The sequence below is a fragment of the Ovis aries genome, chromosome 12 (genome assembly GCF_016772045.2).
Source record: "Ovis aries strain OAR_USU_Benz2616 breed Rambouillet chromosome 12, ARS-UI_Ramb_v3.0, whole genome shotgun sequence".
NCBI classification, from domain to species: domain Eukaryota; kingdom Metazoa; phylum Chordata; class Mammalia; order Artiodactyla; family Bovidae; genus Ovis; species Ovis aries.
The window spans coordinates 55427050-55444309 of NC_056065.1; the positions used below are offsets into that span (position 1 = coordinate 55427050).

Consider the following 17260-nt stretch of genomic DNA (forward strand, 5'->3'; position numbering starts at 1 on the left):
ATTTTTAAGAGTTCTGTCTATATTTTGGACACAATTTCTTTATCGGATGTATGTTTTGCATTTCCCCTCCAACATGTGCATTATTTATAAAAACCTGGAAGTAGAAACAAGCAAATGTCCATCAACTGATGAATATAGAAAAAAAATTGTAGAATATCTGCACAACATAATTCATGTCCATAATAATAAAAAAACACCTAATGAATGGTTTGTATCTGGCTGATAGGAAAAGTGTTCCTAATGGGGTACATTACGTGGATTATTCACTGTAGAGAATTCCCTTTTAACCACATCAGTAATGTACCTTTAAGATACAGGTCACTATCTGGCCATAGAAGGTATTTTTATGAAAAACATGATAATTTTTTTGTATAAGGAATTTATCAAAGTTTACATTCTCTTTGTTTATGAATATATCTTCAATTTCCAAAAAAGTCAGATTATACATGATTGACAGAGTTTATAGTTTTGCAAGAATCAGGCAAATTGCACATATAGGGACAGGTTGGGCACATGCCCCTACAGGAGCTTTAAGGAATACATTATGGCTCTGCTGGTAATTGCCTCCTTTTCAGTTCTTGTGGCATATGGCTAGGCTTGGGCAAACAGATGTTTGTACCCAATCAGGCACTTACTGTGTCAGCTCAGGTGTTAAGCCAGGCTGAAGTTTACAGCTGTGCCCTGCTTGAAATTCTAAAGCCATAGTAGTTTATACTCTGAGCCTGGTGTACCTCTTATCTAGAATATGGCATTGTGGACTTCTGGAATCATTTTCTTTCATAGTCTATGAGCTGATGATAAAGCCTGTTCTCGTAGGGATTGTAAGCAAAGTGAAATTCAGTCCTGAATTGTCATAAGTGAAATGAAAAGCTTTCGTTTATGTGGTATTAGATGACAGAAATGTGATTATAAGTATGCTCTAGTTTCTTTCAGGCACACTGGCGCTGAGCTATAGTGGTTCCTTTACAGAAGTCAGTATGTTGATCACCTTAGTTCCTTGGACTACTAGCAGTAGGTACTATTTGATATAACCTTTTCCCAGGAATTTCTAGCTGGCTAGACTAAATTCTCATGCCTTTGATGTTACAGTAATGGACTCTTATCTTGATAGTGATTACAGTTGAGTATAAAAGAAAATCTCAAATTCTATAAAATAATTATTTCTTTATGACTTCCAAGAAGCATTTTGATTATCAGAACTGAGGAAAGCTTACTGCAGTAGGCAGGCCAAAGCTAGGAGTATCTGTATACCCACAGTCCTTTTCAAAGGACTCCTACCTGTAGCCTCTTCCTGAAGATCTCAGCTCTAGGCATTGCATGTAGGTGCCATGCTCTGTATTGCTAGACCTTACCACCTACATATGACGTAAAGCAGTCAGAAAAAATAAATGCTAAAACAGGCTGTGTGGAGGCTGATCCGTTAGAAGACCTAGCACCAGTGCTTTACCTTACTGATGATGGTGACCTAGTAGGCTGGTCAAATCCTCTGCCAGAAAAGTGTATACTTGAGGTAGAGATTTATTTGATAGGAACAGAAGTCAAATGCTTAACTAGAACAAAGGTAGACAGAGATGATATGAGTCAGTAAGAAGCCATGAGTAAGCAAGAGTGATGAATAAGTGAAAGCTAAGTCATGAAACTTTTTTTTTTAATCATGTGTGGGGGAGATACAGAGATTTTACTTAACATTTGTAGACAAAGAGCATGATCAGTAGGTTATTGTTGCCAGAGACACAAGGAACTAACCAAATGCTTACACATTTGCCTGAGCAACTTGAAATTCTCAATCTGTGTTCCTGTACTTCTCATGAGGCCTGCTTAAGCAGCTTTCCACGACTTACTATGAGTCCTAGCCATGTGACATGCTTTTATTCCATATTTTCCCATGAAACATTACAGTAGTATTCCCGCTCATACTCCTCTCTTACACACACACACACATATATAAATATATATATATGTATATATACACACACACACACACTATATATGGCCACACACAGTTACTTGGGATACCTGATTGAGTCTCTGTTCCTTTTAGCCAAAGGATCCTAAATGACACACCTGCTCTACAGGTTCAGCTCTTATTACTTTGGCTCCGCAGCCAAGGCAAGGACTGAAGAACAATAGCGGTTTTATGCCCACCTGAAGAGGGCACAGACTTTGAACAGGAAAAGGCAACCCTGATGTGATACAGGGAGGGACCAGAGAAAGGTAGGTAACGTTAATGACCTGAAACATAGCTTTAGAGGTGACTATGTGGAAATGTACATTAGCAAAAAAAGTGAAAGAATATTATTGCTTCTTTTCTTCCTACTAAAGTATGAGTTTCTGAAGCATTCATGGCAGTGTGCCTCTCTAATGCCTAGAAGAGGGCCTTGCACGTAGTAGGTGAAACACTAAGTTGAGCACATAATGGCCCAGCTATTGATTTGTCTTAAAGTTTTGTATTTGCTTTGAATTGACTGGTAAAAATATATATATACTTTCAGGCAGACTAAACTAAGCCAAAGAGAGAAATGTAAGTTAGAAGTGAGAATAGAATTTCCAGAAGCTTCTGGGAGAGGTAGAGATAGTGTAGAATAGCCTAGAAACCATGGGAAGAATTTCAGAGAGCTGGATAAGAAACGACCTTCCCCATTCACAAGGCTAAGGAGCGGAACATACTCTTGTCAGGAACACCTGTAGAACACAGGACAGCAAAGCCTTTCACCAGAGAACATGACGTGGAGCACGGATAGCGGAGGAGAGCTGGCAAAAACAAATTCTAGATTCTAGTTTTTCAGTGACAGAATATGAGGGCGTCAGTGCCCTAGGAGAACCAAAAGAAGAAACATGAAGAAGAAACATCTTCAAGGGAAGGAGGAGGCATACACAACCCCAAACCACAGGATGTGATGAAGAGCAAAGAAACGCAGTTGAAGAAAGATGCGTGCAGCTGCCAATCTCAGAAGAAACGGACAGAACTCTCTGAGGGACAAACCCAGGAATGCCCAGTTTAGACTGGGCATTGGACAGTCATTGGGCATTGATGGGACAGGGCATGTGGACAGCAGCAGGAGCTGGGCATGGAGAAGAAGCTGGGCAATGGCCTCAGTGAAGAATCACCCAGGCAAGGCTGGAGAGAGAAACAAAAGCTTACTGGGAAAACACGAACAAAAACGTAGGGATCTCATCTTTAATATAAGGCAATGTTAGATTTAGAGGAGAAAGCTTTAAATAAGGCAAAGAGGGAAGATTCATAACAGCAGTATACTACTGTCATCTATAAAACAGAAACAGGAAGTGGGAAATATGAAGAGAAATATGTGATATGGTAGGAGACTTTAATTCACTCCTCTTGGTTAGTGAGACCAGGTGGCCAAAAAAAACCAAACAAGAAAATGAAAGCCCAAATAAAGATAATAAATGAACTAACTCATTGTTATTAATATTTGTCACTTTGTATCCTAAAAGCTAAGAACAGACCTTTTATACTGCCGAATAAAAACAAAATACACTGTAAAGAAAATATCAATGAATTTCAAAAGGCAAAATGAATACATATAGCATTCTCTAATCACACTGTAATAAAACTAGAAATTAAGAACATAATTAGAAATTGATAAAATTTTTCATTTAAACAACTCTTGGATCATAGAGGAAATCAGATTATAGAAAATGTAGGAAGAAAAGCACTGTATGTCAGAACAGCTAAAAGTAGAATTCAGAAGCACCTATCTTAATGAAGAAAGAAAATAGCTGAATTAAATCTCTAACTCAAGAAGTTAGAAAAATAATCAATAAAACAAACATTAAAAAGCAGAAAGTCAGAATAATGATAGAAGTTAATGAATTAGAAAAAGAAAATTAATCAGACTAGTAAATAAAAGAGCTGGTTCTTTTTTAAAAAATTAATTAAATAGATAACTCTTTAGCTAACCTAATAAAATTGAAATGTGGGTGGGGAACAGAATATAGAATGAGAAATAATAATGGGGAAAGGATAGAAACTAGAAAGAATAAGAGAATTATAAGAAAATATTTTGCTCAGTCCTGCACAAATTAACTTGAGAACCTGGAAGGGATGAATGCTTTTCTAGGAAAACAGAAATAATCAATATTAATCTCAGATTATTAGTCAGATCATTAATCATCAGAAAATCTAAACTGACTATTTATCACAGAATAGCTCCCCCCGCCCGCTCCCCGCCCCAACCCTCTCAGGAAGAGCTTGAGTGAGGCCAGGGTGATGTAGCAGGGGACTGCTAATAACCTTTCAGGACCACATCAGACCAGAGTTCCCAGGTAACATGTGCTTTAGCAAACATGGAGATTCCTCACAGGAGACCTGGGAAACTAGTAAAAAGTTGTTGTTCTTGGGGATCAGAACTGGGACTAAGGGACAGTATGAGAAGGATGTCTTGCTTCTTGTGTACTTTTATTATTTTATACCATTTTCAAATGTTTCTTACTCAAGTGTGAAGAATTTAGAATACCTTTGTTTCATATTTGGACAAGTTCACAACACCTTTTGGCTTTTTTTTTGTTTGTTTGTTTGTTTACTTGCCTTAATTTTTTTGCTAGACAGAATTTCTTTCTTTTTTCTTAATATTTATTTATTTATTTGGTTGTGCTGGGTCTTAGTTGAGGCGTGTGGTATCTAGTTCCCTGACCAGGGATCGAACCTGGGCCCCCTGCATTGGGAGCTCAGAGTTTTAGCCACTGGACTACCAGGGAAGTCCTAGACAGAATTTCTTAAATGCCCTTCAAAGATGTCCCAACCAAATTCCTGGTACCTGAGAATGTGATGAGATATGGCTTATCTGATTAGATTATGTTATATGTCACAGTTGACCAGAAAATAGGGATATTTTCCTGATTTATCTGAGTGGACCTGATCTCATCATATGAGCCTCAGATGCAGAGAGCTTTCTTTGGCTGATGGCGGGAGGGAGGAATTATGAGACGGACTCCATACACAACTGCTGCTTTGAATATGGAGGGGACCATGGAGAAGGGAGGCAGATAGCTTTGAGGAGCTGAGGGCAGCCCCCCAGCCAATGGCTGGCAAGGAAACAGGACCTCATCCATACAACCTCATCCATAGTTCCACACGGAATTGTGTTCTGCCAACAACCTGCAAGAGCTGGGAGGCGGATTCTTCCCCAGAGCTTCCAGATGAGAGGCCAGCCCAGTAGGCATCTTGATTTCAGCCTTATGAGACCCCAGGCAAAGCCCAGCAGAACCCACCCAGGTTCCTGACCTTCAGACTTGTGAGATAATAAATGAAAGCTGCTTTCAGCTATTAAGTCTGTGGTAATTTGTTATACAGTAATAGAAAACAAGTAGAGTAAAATGGCATTTTAAAACCTTCATACAGGAATCTGCAAAGATGGTACAGATGAGCCTGTTTGCAGGGCAGGAATAGAGACACAGACATAGAGAACAGGCATGGGGACACAGGGTGGGGAGCAGGAAAGGGTGGGACGAGTTGAGAGTGTGGCACTGACGTAATATACACAATACTAGGTGTAAAATCAGAGAAGGCAATGGCACCCCACTCCAGTACTCTTGCCTGGAAAATCCCATGGGCGGAGGAGCCTGGTGGGCTGCAGTCCATGGGGTCGCTAAGAGTCGGACACGACTGAGTGACTTCACTTTCACTTTTCACTTTCATGCATTGGAGAAGGAAATGGCAACCCACTCCAGTATTCTTGCTTGGAGAATCCCAGGGACGGGAGCCTGGTGGCCGCCGTCTATGGGGTTGCACAGAGTCGGACACAACTAAAGTGACTTAGCAGCAGCAGCAGCAGCAGGTGTAAAATGCATAGAGGGAAGCTACTGTACGGAGCACAGCTCAGCTTGGTGCTCTGTGATGACCTAGTGGGGTGGGATAGGGGAGTGGAATGGACGTTCAAGAGGGAGGGCATATATGTATACATATAGCTGATTTGTGTTATTGTACAGCCAGAACCAACACAACATTGTAAAACAATTGTACTTTAATAAAAAAACATTTCAAAATACAGCCTCCATACCTGTGGGGCTTTATGAGGACTTAGAGGTGGAAGCATCTTGTCTCCTGTCTGAATGTGGCGGGATCATGCAGATCAGCCTCAGAGCGCCCAGCACAGACACCACATGTAGAGTTGGAATGCATTACTCCTGTGAGGTGCCATAAGTAAAACACTCTGCTGTATTTTCATTATTTTCTCTAATTGTGTTGAAGTCCAATTTTCTTATTATTCTTTTTAGTCAGCGACTCAGTGTATAGGATGATAATTTTATTATCTTAATGAAGAGAATAAAATTTTTATAGCTGTCTTGTTCCTCCCTCCCCCCATTCAGATTATAGTCTTGAAAGCGATTTTGGGGGTATTTCCATTTTAAATAGTCTTTTCTGTTTTCAGTGAAGAAATTGGAATTTTTTCTTCGGATACTTTAGGAAATTAACTCCTACCTTTTTAAAAATTCTTTGTTTATGTGCCATGGGTTTTAAATTTGTCATTAGAGCAGCTTCTAATCATGAAAGTGCAGTCCAGTGACACTATAATGCTTTTTTGACTAGGTTTTCTGGAGTCTTACTTACTTGAGTTGCTCCATGCATGCCGTGCTCTGTCACCTGAGTCATGTCCGACTCTTTGCGACCCCATGGACTGTAGCCCACCAGGCTCCTCTGTCTGTGGGATTTTCCAGGCAAGAATACTGGAGTGGGTTGCCATTTCCTTCTCCAGGGAATCTTCCCAACCCATGGATCGAACCTGTGTCTCCTGCTTTGCAGGCAGATTCTTTACTGCTGCGCCACCCAGTTTTGTTCTAATGGCAATTGTACCTGAGACTGAATAAAAATTGTTTGCCTTTTAAATCGCCAGACACTGGAAGTTATCTTTCAATTAATTATTTGAGTTTAGTGGTCTGGGAATCAGATATCTTATTTTTATTTGATTCATTGGACTTTCATAAACTTTTGCCTTGAAATGTCAACTCTGAGAACCGCCAAAGGGAAGAATATCTGTTCAGGTCTCCAAAGAGCTTAGGAAGATTCGAGATTGCTTCTGTGGTCTCCATCACTTCAGATTCTGAGTAGAAAATACAGTCACAAGCAAGTCAGTGTCAAGAGCCTAGCATGATCAACAGATTCAGTAACACATAGAATGCCTGAGTCTTAATGTCATTTCTTTTTGGTCAGTTACGTCGTCCAATTTCTCTTTCCCAGCCCATTCCAGGGGCTTGTCAATAGTGTGCTAAAGTCAGAGAATGCTTCTGCCTCTAATATAACATCTCTGGGCAATGTGTTATAAAAAGATTTATCTGTAGTAAATGTGAAACCCAGGAGGAAAAATTTAAACAACTGATTTTAATGACTGTACGGGGTGTGCCTAGCAGATAGAACAAACAGTTTCTATTTTGCTTTCATAAAGAAATTTCTTCAAAGACGTTATTGGTCATTTTTAGCAGAAATGTGTTGTTTTTCATAAGGGAATGAAGTTAAATATTTTTGTTTTCTCATGAGATTTTCTAAAAGGAAGAGAACTATATTATTGTTAATTCTGTAGTAGATGGAAGCTTTCAGAGAAGCCGCACTAATTATATTAGTGCTCAGTGCCAAAACATATAAAGTAACCCTCACTGATTGGTGTCTGAATTATGAAAAGGTAAAAACTTGCATAATAGAAGAACACCAGGCTCCTCCATCCATGGGATTTTCCAGGCAAGAGTACCAGAGTGGGTTGCCATTTCCTTCTCCAATTTGAAAGAAAACAGTGCTTTTTTTGAAGTCCAGTAATCTTTTTATCTAATCAAACTACTTTATCTTCTTTATAAACCATACTTTACAGTTACTGATTTAAAAGAAATTCCCTCTAGTGGAAAATCTGATCTCAGAATTGTGCATAATTTAGGGGGTCAACACTCCCAGGTCTCAACTCAAAGGCTAGCTTTGCTCCAAAGTCCAAGCCTGGCTCTGGTAGACTGTTTTCAAAGTCTCTTGATGATCTCTGCTAAATGTTCATTTAGGAATGGTACAGATCACCCTAAAATCCTGGTTGACTCGCTCCTGAGGTCGGGGTTTTCCTCTGGCATGTTACCCTCCAAATAATGCTTCTACTAGGCTAAATATAAAAAATTAGTTTACCATCTGAACCCTCCACCTAAAATATGTGACAGAAGCGTGGTGATGGGTGATGAATTTGCTAGCCCCAAAAGAGAAAGAAACATGTGGAGATGAGGCTTTGAGAAATACTGTAAGCTGCACATGGTAAATCCAGCATCTGCAGATCATGGTTTGCCTTCAGTAATTTGGACCTCCTCAGCTTTGGGGCAATATCGCATATGCATGGTATATGATAAACTTATTTAACAGAGTTCCATCAAGTAAATATAAAAATCTCAATTTTGGTAATAATATTGACCTTATATTTTTGTTTTTATTTTTTGTCCAGTGGTTTCAAGAATGAATTGCTTGGTAGGAAATCAAGCAATACACTTCCCAGCCTGATATTATGTATGTATTGAGGCTAAAGAGTATTGTACAGAGGAGTGCCCTTATTCATAAAACATTAGGGGTAGAGAGGGTGGAGCCTTTCCATGTTTTAATAGCAAAGACCTCTCATTGTAAAAAGTGAGATTATCCCTTTGAAACCATATAAATTACTGAAGGAAAATATGACCAGAAGTATGTTTTGGTTAAATAGATGCCAGATGCCCATTTCACTGGATGATTACTATTCTAAATATTTTTCCATTAGCTAGTTGCAGCTCAGGAAATAGATTAGACACTTAATGGCCTAAGCAACCAGGAAATGCACAATATATTTATAGATTTCACCAGTGAATTTTAAATAAAACTTGTCTATTAAAACTTCTGATTGTAATACTCAATGTAAAATTTTTTAATGTTTTTTAAAATATTCTCTCTTCAGTTCAGTTCAGTTGTTCAGTCATGTCTGACTCTTTGCGACCCCGTGAACCACAGCACACCAGGCCTCCCTATCTATCACCAACTGCTGGAGTCCACCCAAACCCACGTCCATTGAGTCGGTGATGCCATCCAACCATCTCATCCTCTGTCACTCTCTTCCCCTCCTGCCCTCAATCTTTCCCAGCATCAGGGTCTTTTCAGATGAGTCAGCTCTTCTCATCAGGTGGCCAAAGTATTGGAGTTTCAGCTTCAACATCAATCCTTCCAGTGAACACCCAGGACTGATCTCCTTTAGGATGGACTGGTTGGATCTCCTTGCAGTCCAAGGGACTCTCAAGAGTCTTAAACACCACAGTTCAAAACCATTAATTCTTCAGTGCTCAGCTTTCTTTATAGTCCAACTCTCACATCCATTCATGACTACTGGAAAAACCGTAGCCTTGACTAGAAGGACCTTTGTTGACAAACTAATGCCTCTGCTCTTTAATATGCTATCTAGGTTGGTCATAACTTTCCTTCCAAGGAGTAAGCGTCTTTTAATTTCATGGCTGCAATCCCCATCTGCAGTGATTTTGGAGCTCCAAAAAATAAAGTCTGACACTGTTTCCACTGGTTCCCCATCTATTTGCCATGAAGTGATGGGACTGGATGCCATGATCTTCATTTTCTGAATGTTGAGCTTTAAGCCAACGTTTTTACTCTCCTCTTTCACTTTCAACAAGAAGCTCTTTAGTTCTTCTTCACTTTCTGCCATAAGGATGGTGTCATTTGCATATCTGAGGTTATTGATATTTCTCCCGGCAATCTTGATTCCAGCTTGTCTTCCTCCAGCCCAGCATTTCTCATGATGTACTCTGCATATAAGTTAAACAAGCAGGGTGACAATATACAGCTTTGACGTGCTCCTTTTCCTATTCTGTCTTATCCCAACCCTTTTAAAAGTCTCATATTCTCAGTAAAGAGAAGTTACCTAAAATCATATTTTGAGGAAAGCCTGAGTTTATATTAAGTGCTGGGAGTCAATTCCCACTGAGCCTAGATCCTGTGTTTTAGTAGTAGAAACTAATCCATTTCTGGTCTAGTGTTGGAAATCTGTAGCAGTCTGACAGGGCAGCTACCATGGGCCATTCTGATGGCCCTGTTCAGGCCTAGAGCTTCTTCAGTCCAAAAGGCACTGGAGGAAGCTTATCTTCACTTACTTAGCCCTTAGAGTTTAGCTGTGTTCTGTGAAAGACTGGGAGTGAATGTATCCTGTACATAGAACAAAGGCAAGACAGACTTTGGCTTCCATTAGGGCTCAGGCGGTAAAAGCATCTGCCTGCAATGTGGGAGGGAGAAGACAATGGCACCCACTCCAGTGTTCTTGCCTGGAGAATCCCAGGGACGGGGGAGCCTGGTGGGCTGCCCTCTATGGGGTCGCACAGAGTCGGACACGACTGAAGCGACTTAGCAGCAGCAGCAGCAGCAGCAGCAATGTGGCAAATCTGGGTTCGATCCCTGGGTCCGGAAGATCCCCTGGAGAAGGAAATGGCAACCCACTCCAGTATTCTTGCTTGGAAAATCCCATGGACAGAGGAGCCCGGTAGGCTACAGTCCACGGGGTCGCAAAGAGTTGGACACGATTGAGCAACTTCACTTCACTTCCAGTACTCTTGCCGGAAAATCCCATGGACTGAGGAGCCTAGTAGGCTACAGGCTATGGTGTCCCAGAGAGTTGGACACAACTGAGCGACTTCACTTTCACTTTTCAGGGCCCTTGCTTAACAGTCAGGAGGGCTGATTCCCACTTTAACTTCACCACTGAATAGCTTTATTGCAGGCCTTTGACATAAGCAGTTGAGTTAGAGGACCCCAGAGGCCCGGTACAGTTCTTACACCATACGAATCTAAATTCCACCTGTGATTTCATAGAATCTTGAAGTAAGCATTCTATTACCCTTCAGTGGGCATTGTTTTCTGCACCTGGTAAAGAAAGACACAGGCTCTTGAGACTGAGTGAAAAGAAAGGCTCAAATCAAAGACATTCTAAACAAAATGAGATTGAAAGGTATTTGGTTATTTTTTATGGGAAATGAGGGATTAATGCATGGATTTTCACTGTGTATAGAAGTTTCTTTCACTGTCCTCCTACAGTATTTTAATAGCCTGAATTCCTTGAGTTTTTCTTTCTGGTACCCCAGATATTTAAGACTGTCTTCTGTATGTCGGAAAAACAATAACTGTGTGTTCTCTTGAATTTCGCTAAAGTACCGCTTAAAAAAGTAAAGTGTAAACTGCCTTTTAGTATTTGCATTGTTTTAAGTCAGTTTTTCATGATTGATTGATGCTTATGCAGTGACCCATTTTTGTTTGTTTGTACTAACAAGAGCATAGCTTTCATTAAATGTACAGTTCAAATCAAAAGATAATTCGTATTATTGAAACTGAGCAGGAAACTCGGGCTCCTGGCCACAGAAGCTTTTCTCTGTCCCCTGTTTCTTGTTTGTAAGGTAGAGACTCCAGCTTCCATGACCTTCCCTGAGTCCCAAAGGGAAGATTCAAATAGTTGCTAATCAGAGAAGGGAGGGAATGAAGACACCAAGGAGGCAACCACCTGAGGCCAGATCAAAGAAGCCTGAGAAGCTCATCAGGAGAGGTCAGATTAAAGGAGTGCAGGCCCTGCACACACCCTGACACTTATTAGCAACTCTGCCCTTGAATCATTGCTATAAAACTCCTCAGGAAAACCTCCCCATGGGGACACAGTTTTAGAGGCATGAGCCTGCTGTGTCCCCCTTTGCCTGGCAAAGCAATAAATCTGTTCTTTTCTACTTCATCTAAAACACTGTCTCCAAGATTCAATTTGGCACTGGTACACAGAGGCCGAGTTTTCAGCATCCCTCTTAATTTTAAAATAGTATATAGCCCTATTCACATCCATATGCTCTCAGATTAGACTGACCAATTATATATTGGAATACCTGGACCAATTTAAAATACAACTTAAGGGAATTCCTTGAGTCCCGTGGCTGGGACTCCATGCTTTCACTGCCGAGGGCATAGGTTCTATCCCTGGTCGGGGAACAGAACCCCGCAGGCTACATGGTACGTGCAGCCTAGGAGAAAGAAATGAAATAAAATGCAACTTAAAACTCATACAGAGGCAGGTTTACCACTACATTTTAAAGTATTTGCTTTTATTTTTCTATTTTATTTATTATATTTTTATGTTAAATACCTTTAGATTAAAAAGCCCCAGGAAAAAACACATGAAAAAACCTTTCCAAATTTAAGTTTAAAACACCACACTCTTCCCCCAACCCTGTACCCCACCTGATAGCCCCAAATCAAGTTAATCAAGTAGTATAAACCAAAAAGCATGGAGACACTGTCCACCCCATCACCTGATTTTACAGATCTCCACCAGGAGCAGTTTCCCCATGATGGTATTGTCAGTCAAAAGTTCTTGTACCCAACACACAGTGAGACCAGACAGACCAAAATGTCAGTTTGGAGCCAAAAGGTTTATTACAGGGCCAAGTGAAGAGAACAAGTACTATTGCTCAAAAAAACCTGACCCCTCTGATGGTTTTTGGGGAAAAGTTTTTGTAGGAAAAATTTGGGCTGAGGGTTTCAGGTGTGTGATCTTCTTCTGATCTGTTGGTGATCAAGTAACAGGATGGTGTTGCAGGAATCTTGTACTCAGCCTGAAGTTACCATCCTCCACCTGAGTGGGGGCCTTAGTTCCAGCAGAAGAACACAAAGGTATTGTTATATATATCCCTTGAAGACCCTGTTGCCGGGAAAGATTAAGGGCAGGAGGAGAAGAGGGTGACAGAAGATGAGATGGTTGGATGGCATCAGCTACTCAATGGACTTCAGTTTGGGCAAACTCCTGGAGATAGTGAAGGACAGAGAAGCCTGGCGTGCAGCAGTTCATGGGGTTGCAAAGAGACATGACTGAGTGACTGAACCACAGCAACAGTCCCTTGATAAGGAACAGAGCCCTTCTTTATCAGTGTGCTCTTATTTCTTGACTGCTTCTCCTTTGTGCATTTCCTCTTGCTGGCTCATACAGTAAAGTGTCTGCCTGCAATGCAGGAGACTTGGGTTCGATCCCTGGGTTGGGAAGATCCCCTGGAGAAGGAAATGGCAAACCACTCCAGTATTCTTGCCTGGAAAATCCCATGGACAGAGGAGCCATGTGTCCATGGGGTTGCAGAGTCATACATGACTGAGTGACTTCACTTTTAATTAATAACTGTTTGAATCTGCCCTTTGGGAATGAGAGAAGGTCTAGGAGGCTGAAACCTTTTTCCTACACACAAGAAATAGCGAACACAGAAAGCATTTGTACCTGGAGGGGCCCCACAGGCTCCTGCTAGGTTTCGGTAGGAAGCACTGACCTTATCACAGCTCTATAACTACATCCATCATCTCTCTAGCTCTTGTTCTGTACAGATCCAGAGGCTGAGGTCCACAGTTAGTCAGACTTAGTTTACTCTACCCTGCCACACTCCATTAAAGAATTACTTTTTTCCCCACTTGGCATTGTTTCTTCTTCCTTCTTATACCACTTTCTCACTTTGATCTTCCTCTCATTTTTAAAATGTAATTTGTTATTACTTTTTTAGTTGCCTAAGTCCTAGGCTTTGGTTTCCTCATCTTGTTGCAGGAAGGGGGACCCCTTCCAGGACGTAAAATGGGCTCTTATCTGACACTAAAATGAATTATCTGAGGAGACACATGTACTGACAAAGCAAGAGACTTCACTGGGAAGGAGTGTCCGGGCCAAGAGCAGCACATGAGGGAACCCAGGAGAACTGCTCTGCCACACGGCTCACAGTCTCGGGTATTATGGTGATGGGCTTAGTTTCCAGGTTGTCTCTGATCAGTCACTGTGACTCAGGTCCTTCCTGGTGGTGCATGCATCACCCAGCCAAGATGGGTTCCAACGACGATTCAGGGAGGTTGGTAGGACTTATGGACTGGCGTCTCCTCTCTCCCTTTGGCCTTCCCTGAATTATTCCAGTTGTCGGCATTTTGTTATTTCTGTGTTCCTTACCAGGACCTCCTGTTGTAAGATAACTCATGCAAGTGTTATGCCTGGCCAGGGCTGGTGGTTTAAGTCAGTGGGTTCCCTAACAATGTATAAATCAGGAACTAGATTTATAGTCAGTACCAATACTCTGTGAGTTCATAGTGGTATGTACTTACCAATAAATAAAATTGTCACCATTTTGAAGATAAATATATCAACAAATTATTTGTTGGAATTGAGGGTGGGGAGAAAACCTTTCTTCTACCCTCTCAGGTTTGGTTTCTTGGAAACTGTGAATTAAACTGACAAAAGTCATATATTTCTTCATTGCTGTTAATATTTTTATGTGATTGGAAACTTCACAGAAAATAAGGGAAAAACCAAAGAAGCATTTGGACCTGGAGACCACTTGGCTTCCCATGGCACAGTGGTCAAGAATCCTCTTGAGAATGCAGCAGACACAAGAGATGCAGGTTTGATCCCTTAGTTGGGAAGATCCCTGAGTAGGAAATGGCAACCCACCCCAGTATTCTTGCCAGGATAATTTCATGAGCAGAGGAGCCTGGTAGGCTACAGTCTGTGTGATCACAGAGAGTTGGACACGACTGAGCAATTGAGCATGTACACCCACCCACAGCACAAGAATTTGTGACAAGACAGAAATGGGACTGGGGCTTCTAGGGAAGTGGACTGTGGGAAGGTGACTAGAAAATGTGTGAGGAAAGCGTGGTAGATACGGGTTGCAGAGGAGACACATTTACTAAAGGAAATTTCCTTTGCAAAAGGGAAATGTATGTCCTGCTTTTGGGCTTCCCAGGTGGCACATTGGAAAAGTTGCCTGCCAATGCAGGAGGTGTGGATTAAACCCCTGAAGATCCCATAGAGGAGGAAATGGCAACCCACGCCAGCATGCTTACCAGGAAAATCCTGTGACAGAGGAGTCTGGCATCTACAGTCCATGGGGTCACAAAGAGTCAAACACGGCTGAGCATGCAGGCACATGTCTGTCCTTCTTTTCGGCAGATAGGGGGAGGACATGAGCTCCTCCTGTGTCTGCTGTTTCTCAGTTGCCTTCAGCTCTAAATAATCCTTAAATCACATCAGCATAATTGGGGTGGTATATTCTGATCACCTTCAGAAACATAAGAATCTGAAAACCATTCAGAACCTCGTGTCTCTGAAATTCATTAATTCTACTATAGGGAAGAAATCAATAATTGTCCCTCTATCCTTTGAGGTTCTTGGTTGAGACACCGCCTATAATAAACACAGACTCATGGGATAAAAACAAATAGGGGTTTGATAACATGCACACATCCTATATACATGGGAGATATCCAGGAAAACAGAGCAACTTCCCGACATTGCCCAAGAAACTATCTTTGATAGCTTCTCCAGGTAAAGACAAAAAATGTTTAGGGGGGGCAGTGATTTATGGGAGGAAAAGCACAGTAAACAGGGACAAGGTTATTATGCAGAGCTTAAGTGCTCACCTTCTCCAGTGGTAAGAGTTTCTAGAAATTTAGAATCATCCTTCTCTTCCTGGTACAGAGACAGACTATAAGTGTCTCTTACAAAAGGGTAACTTTTACTTGGTTTTCAGGTCTTTTCCTATGTCTGCTATTTTCTTAAAATTAATAACTCTAAAATAATCATTATGCCGAAGAGGCATTTTTAGGGTGAATATTCTCTTCCCTTTTGCAACTTTATAAAACTGATTGATGACATTGAATAATACGTATTTCAACCTGTAACTAATTAATACTGATATAAACAGTACCTATAACAATGAAGTACTCACAGGTGATTTTTGATTTTCCAATTTTAAGAATATTTAGTATCAAAATATCAAGTTGTATGTATTAAGTACATTTTTGTCCATTATATCTCAGTATGGATTGCAAGGAGATCCAACCAGTCCATCCTAAAGGAGATCAGTCCTGGGTGTTCTTTGGAAGGACTGATGCTGAAGCTGAAACTCCAATACTTTGGCCACCTCATGCAAAGAGTTGACTCATTAGAAAAGACCCTGATGCTGGGAGGGATTGGGGGCAGGAGGAGAAGGGGACAACAGAGGATGAGATGGCTGGATGGCATCACCGACTCGATGGACATGAGTTTGAGTGAACTCTGGGAGTTGGTGATGGACAGGGAGGCCTGGCATGCTGTGATTCATGGGGTCGCAAAGAGTCAGACATGACTGAGCGACTGAACTGAACTGAACTGAACTGAGCTGAAGACTGAAAAACGGGCTTCCCTCGTAGCTCAGTCAGTAAAGAATCTGCCTGCAATGCAGGAGACCTGGGTTTGATTCCTCAGTAGGGAAGATCCCCTGGAGCAGGAAATGGCAACCCACTCCAGTATGCTTGCCTGCAGAATCCCATGGACAGAGGAGCCTGGCATGGTGTCGCAAGAGTTGAACATGAGTTATCGACTAAACCACCACCAAGGCTAAAAAACAAAAAGAATATTTGAGTGTTCTGGTTGTAATCTCTGAGGCAAAGACTTTGTCAAAGAGAAAGAAAATTTAACACAGCTATGAATCAGTGGCTCATTTTTTGCGCTAATTATGAGGCAACATCATTTGAGTTGAAATTAGAAATTATTTTTGAAAGTCTGCTGGTTAGAAGTAAATCTGGGATCAAAAATAATCCCTCTCTTAATTTACTATGTGTCCAGAGTTCCCAACTCAGGTCAGTCTTCACTTCCAGGGGACATTTGGCAATGTTTGGAAAATCTGTCACAGCCTTGGGGAGGGGTGCTACTGGTTTCTAGTGTGTAGAGGCCAGTAATGGTACAAAATATCTTAAAGTGAACAGGACAACTCCATGCAGCAAAAAGTTATCCATCTCAAAATGTTATTAATACCAAGGTTGAGAAACTTTTCTGTATGTGACTGTGACTCAGGATGAGATCTGCAGTTTGATGTGTCTATTCATGTTTAATTCTAGTAGATCTTAAAATAAAATAATGGTTGTTAAAAATGTCACATCTCAGGCGCTTTCCTCGCTGTCCAGTGGTTAAGACACTGTGTTTCCACTGCAGGGGACATGAATTTGATCCCTGGTTGAGGATCTAAGATCCCACATGCTGCAAGGCCAAAAAAATATAAATAAGTAGAATAATTTCTTTTAAAAAAAGAAAGGAAAGAGGCTGTATGAGATTAGATCTTCACAGTGGATTCTTGATTTTCGTCTGAGACAATATAATTACTATGGTAAAACAAAAAGAGAAGGCATTTAAAAGATCCTACTAACTGGTACTAAGTGTCCCATCTGAGAAGGTTTAAAGACTGAGTAATTATTCTTACATAGATAAGTCTTGTATCCTCAAAGTGG

General features: G+C 41.0%; 1 protein-coding gene across 8 annotated transcripts in view; it reads left to right on the forward strand.

Annotated features, from left to right (window-relative positions):
• RABGAP1L (RAB GTPase activating protein 1 like) overlaps positions 1-17260 on the forward strand; it is a 726671-nt gene that overhangs the window by 597875 nt on the left and 111536 nt on the right. The gene's annotated exons all lie outside the window — the stretch shown is intronic.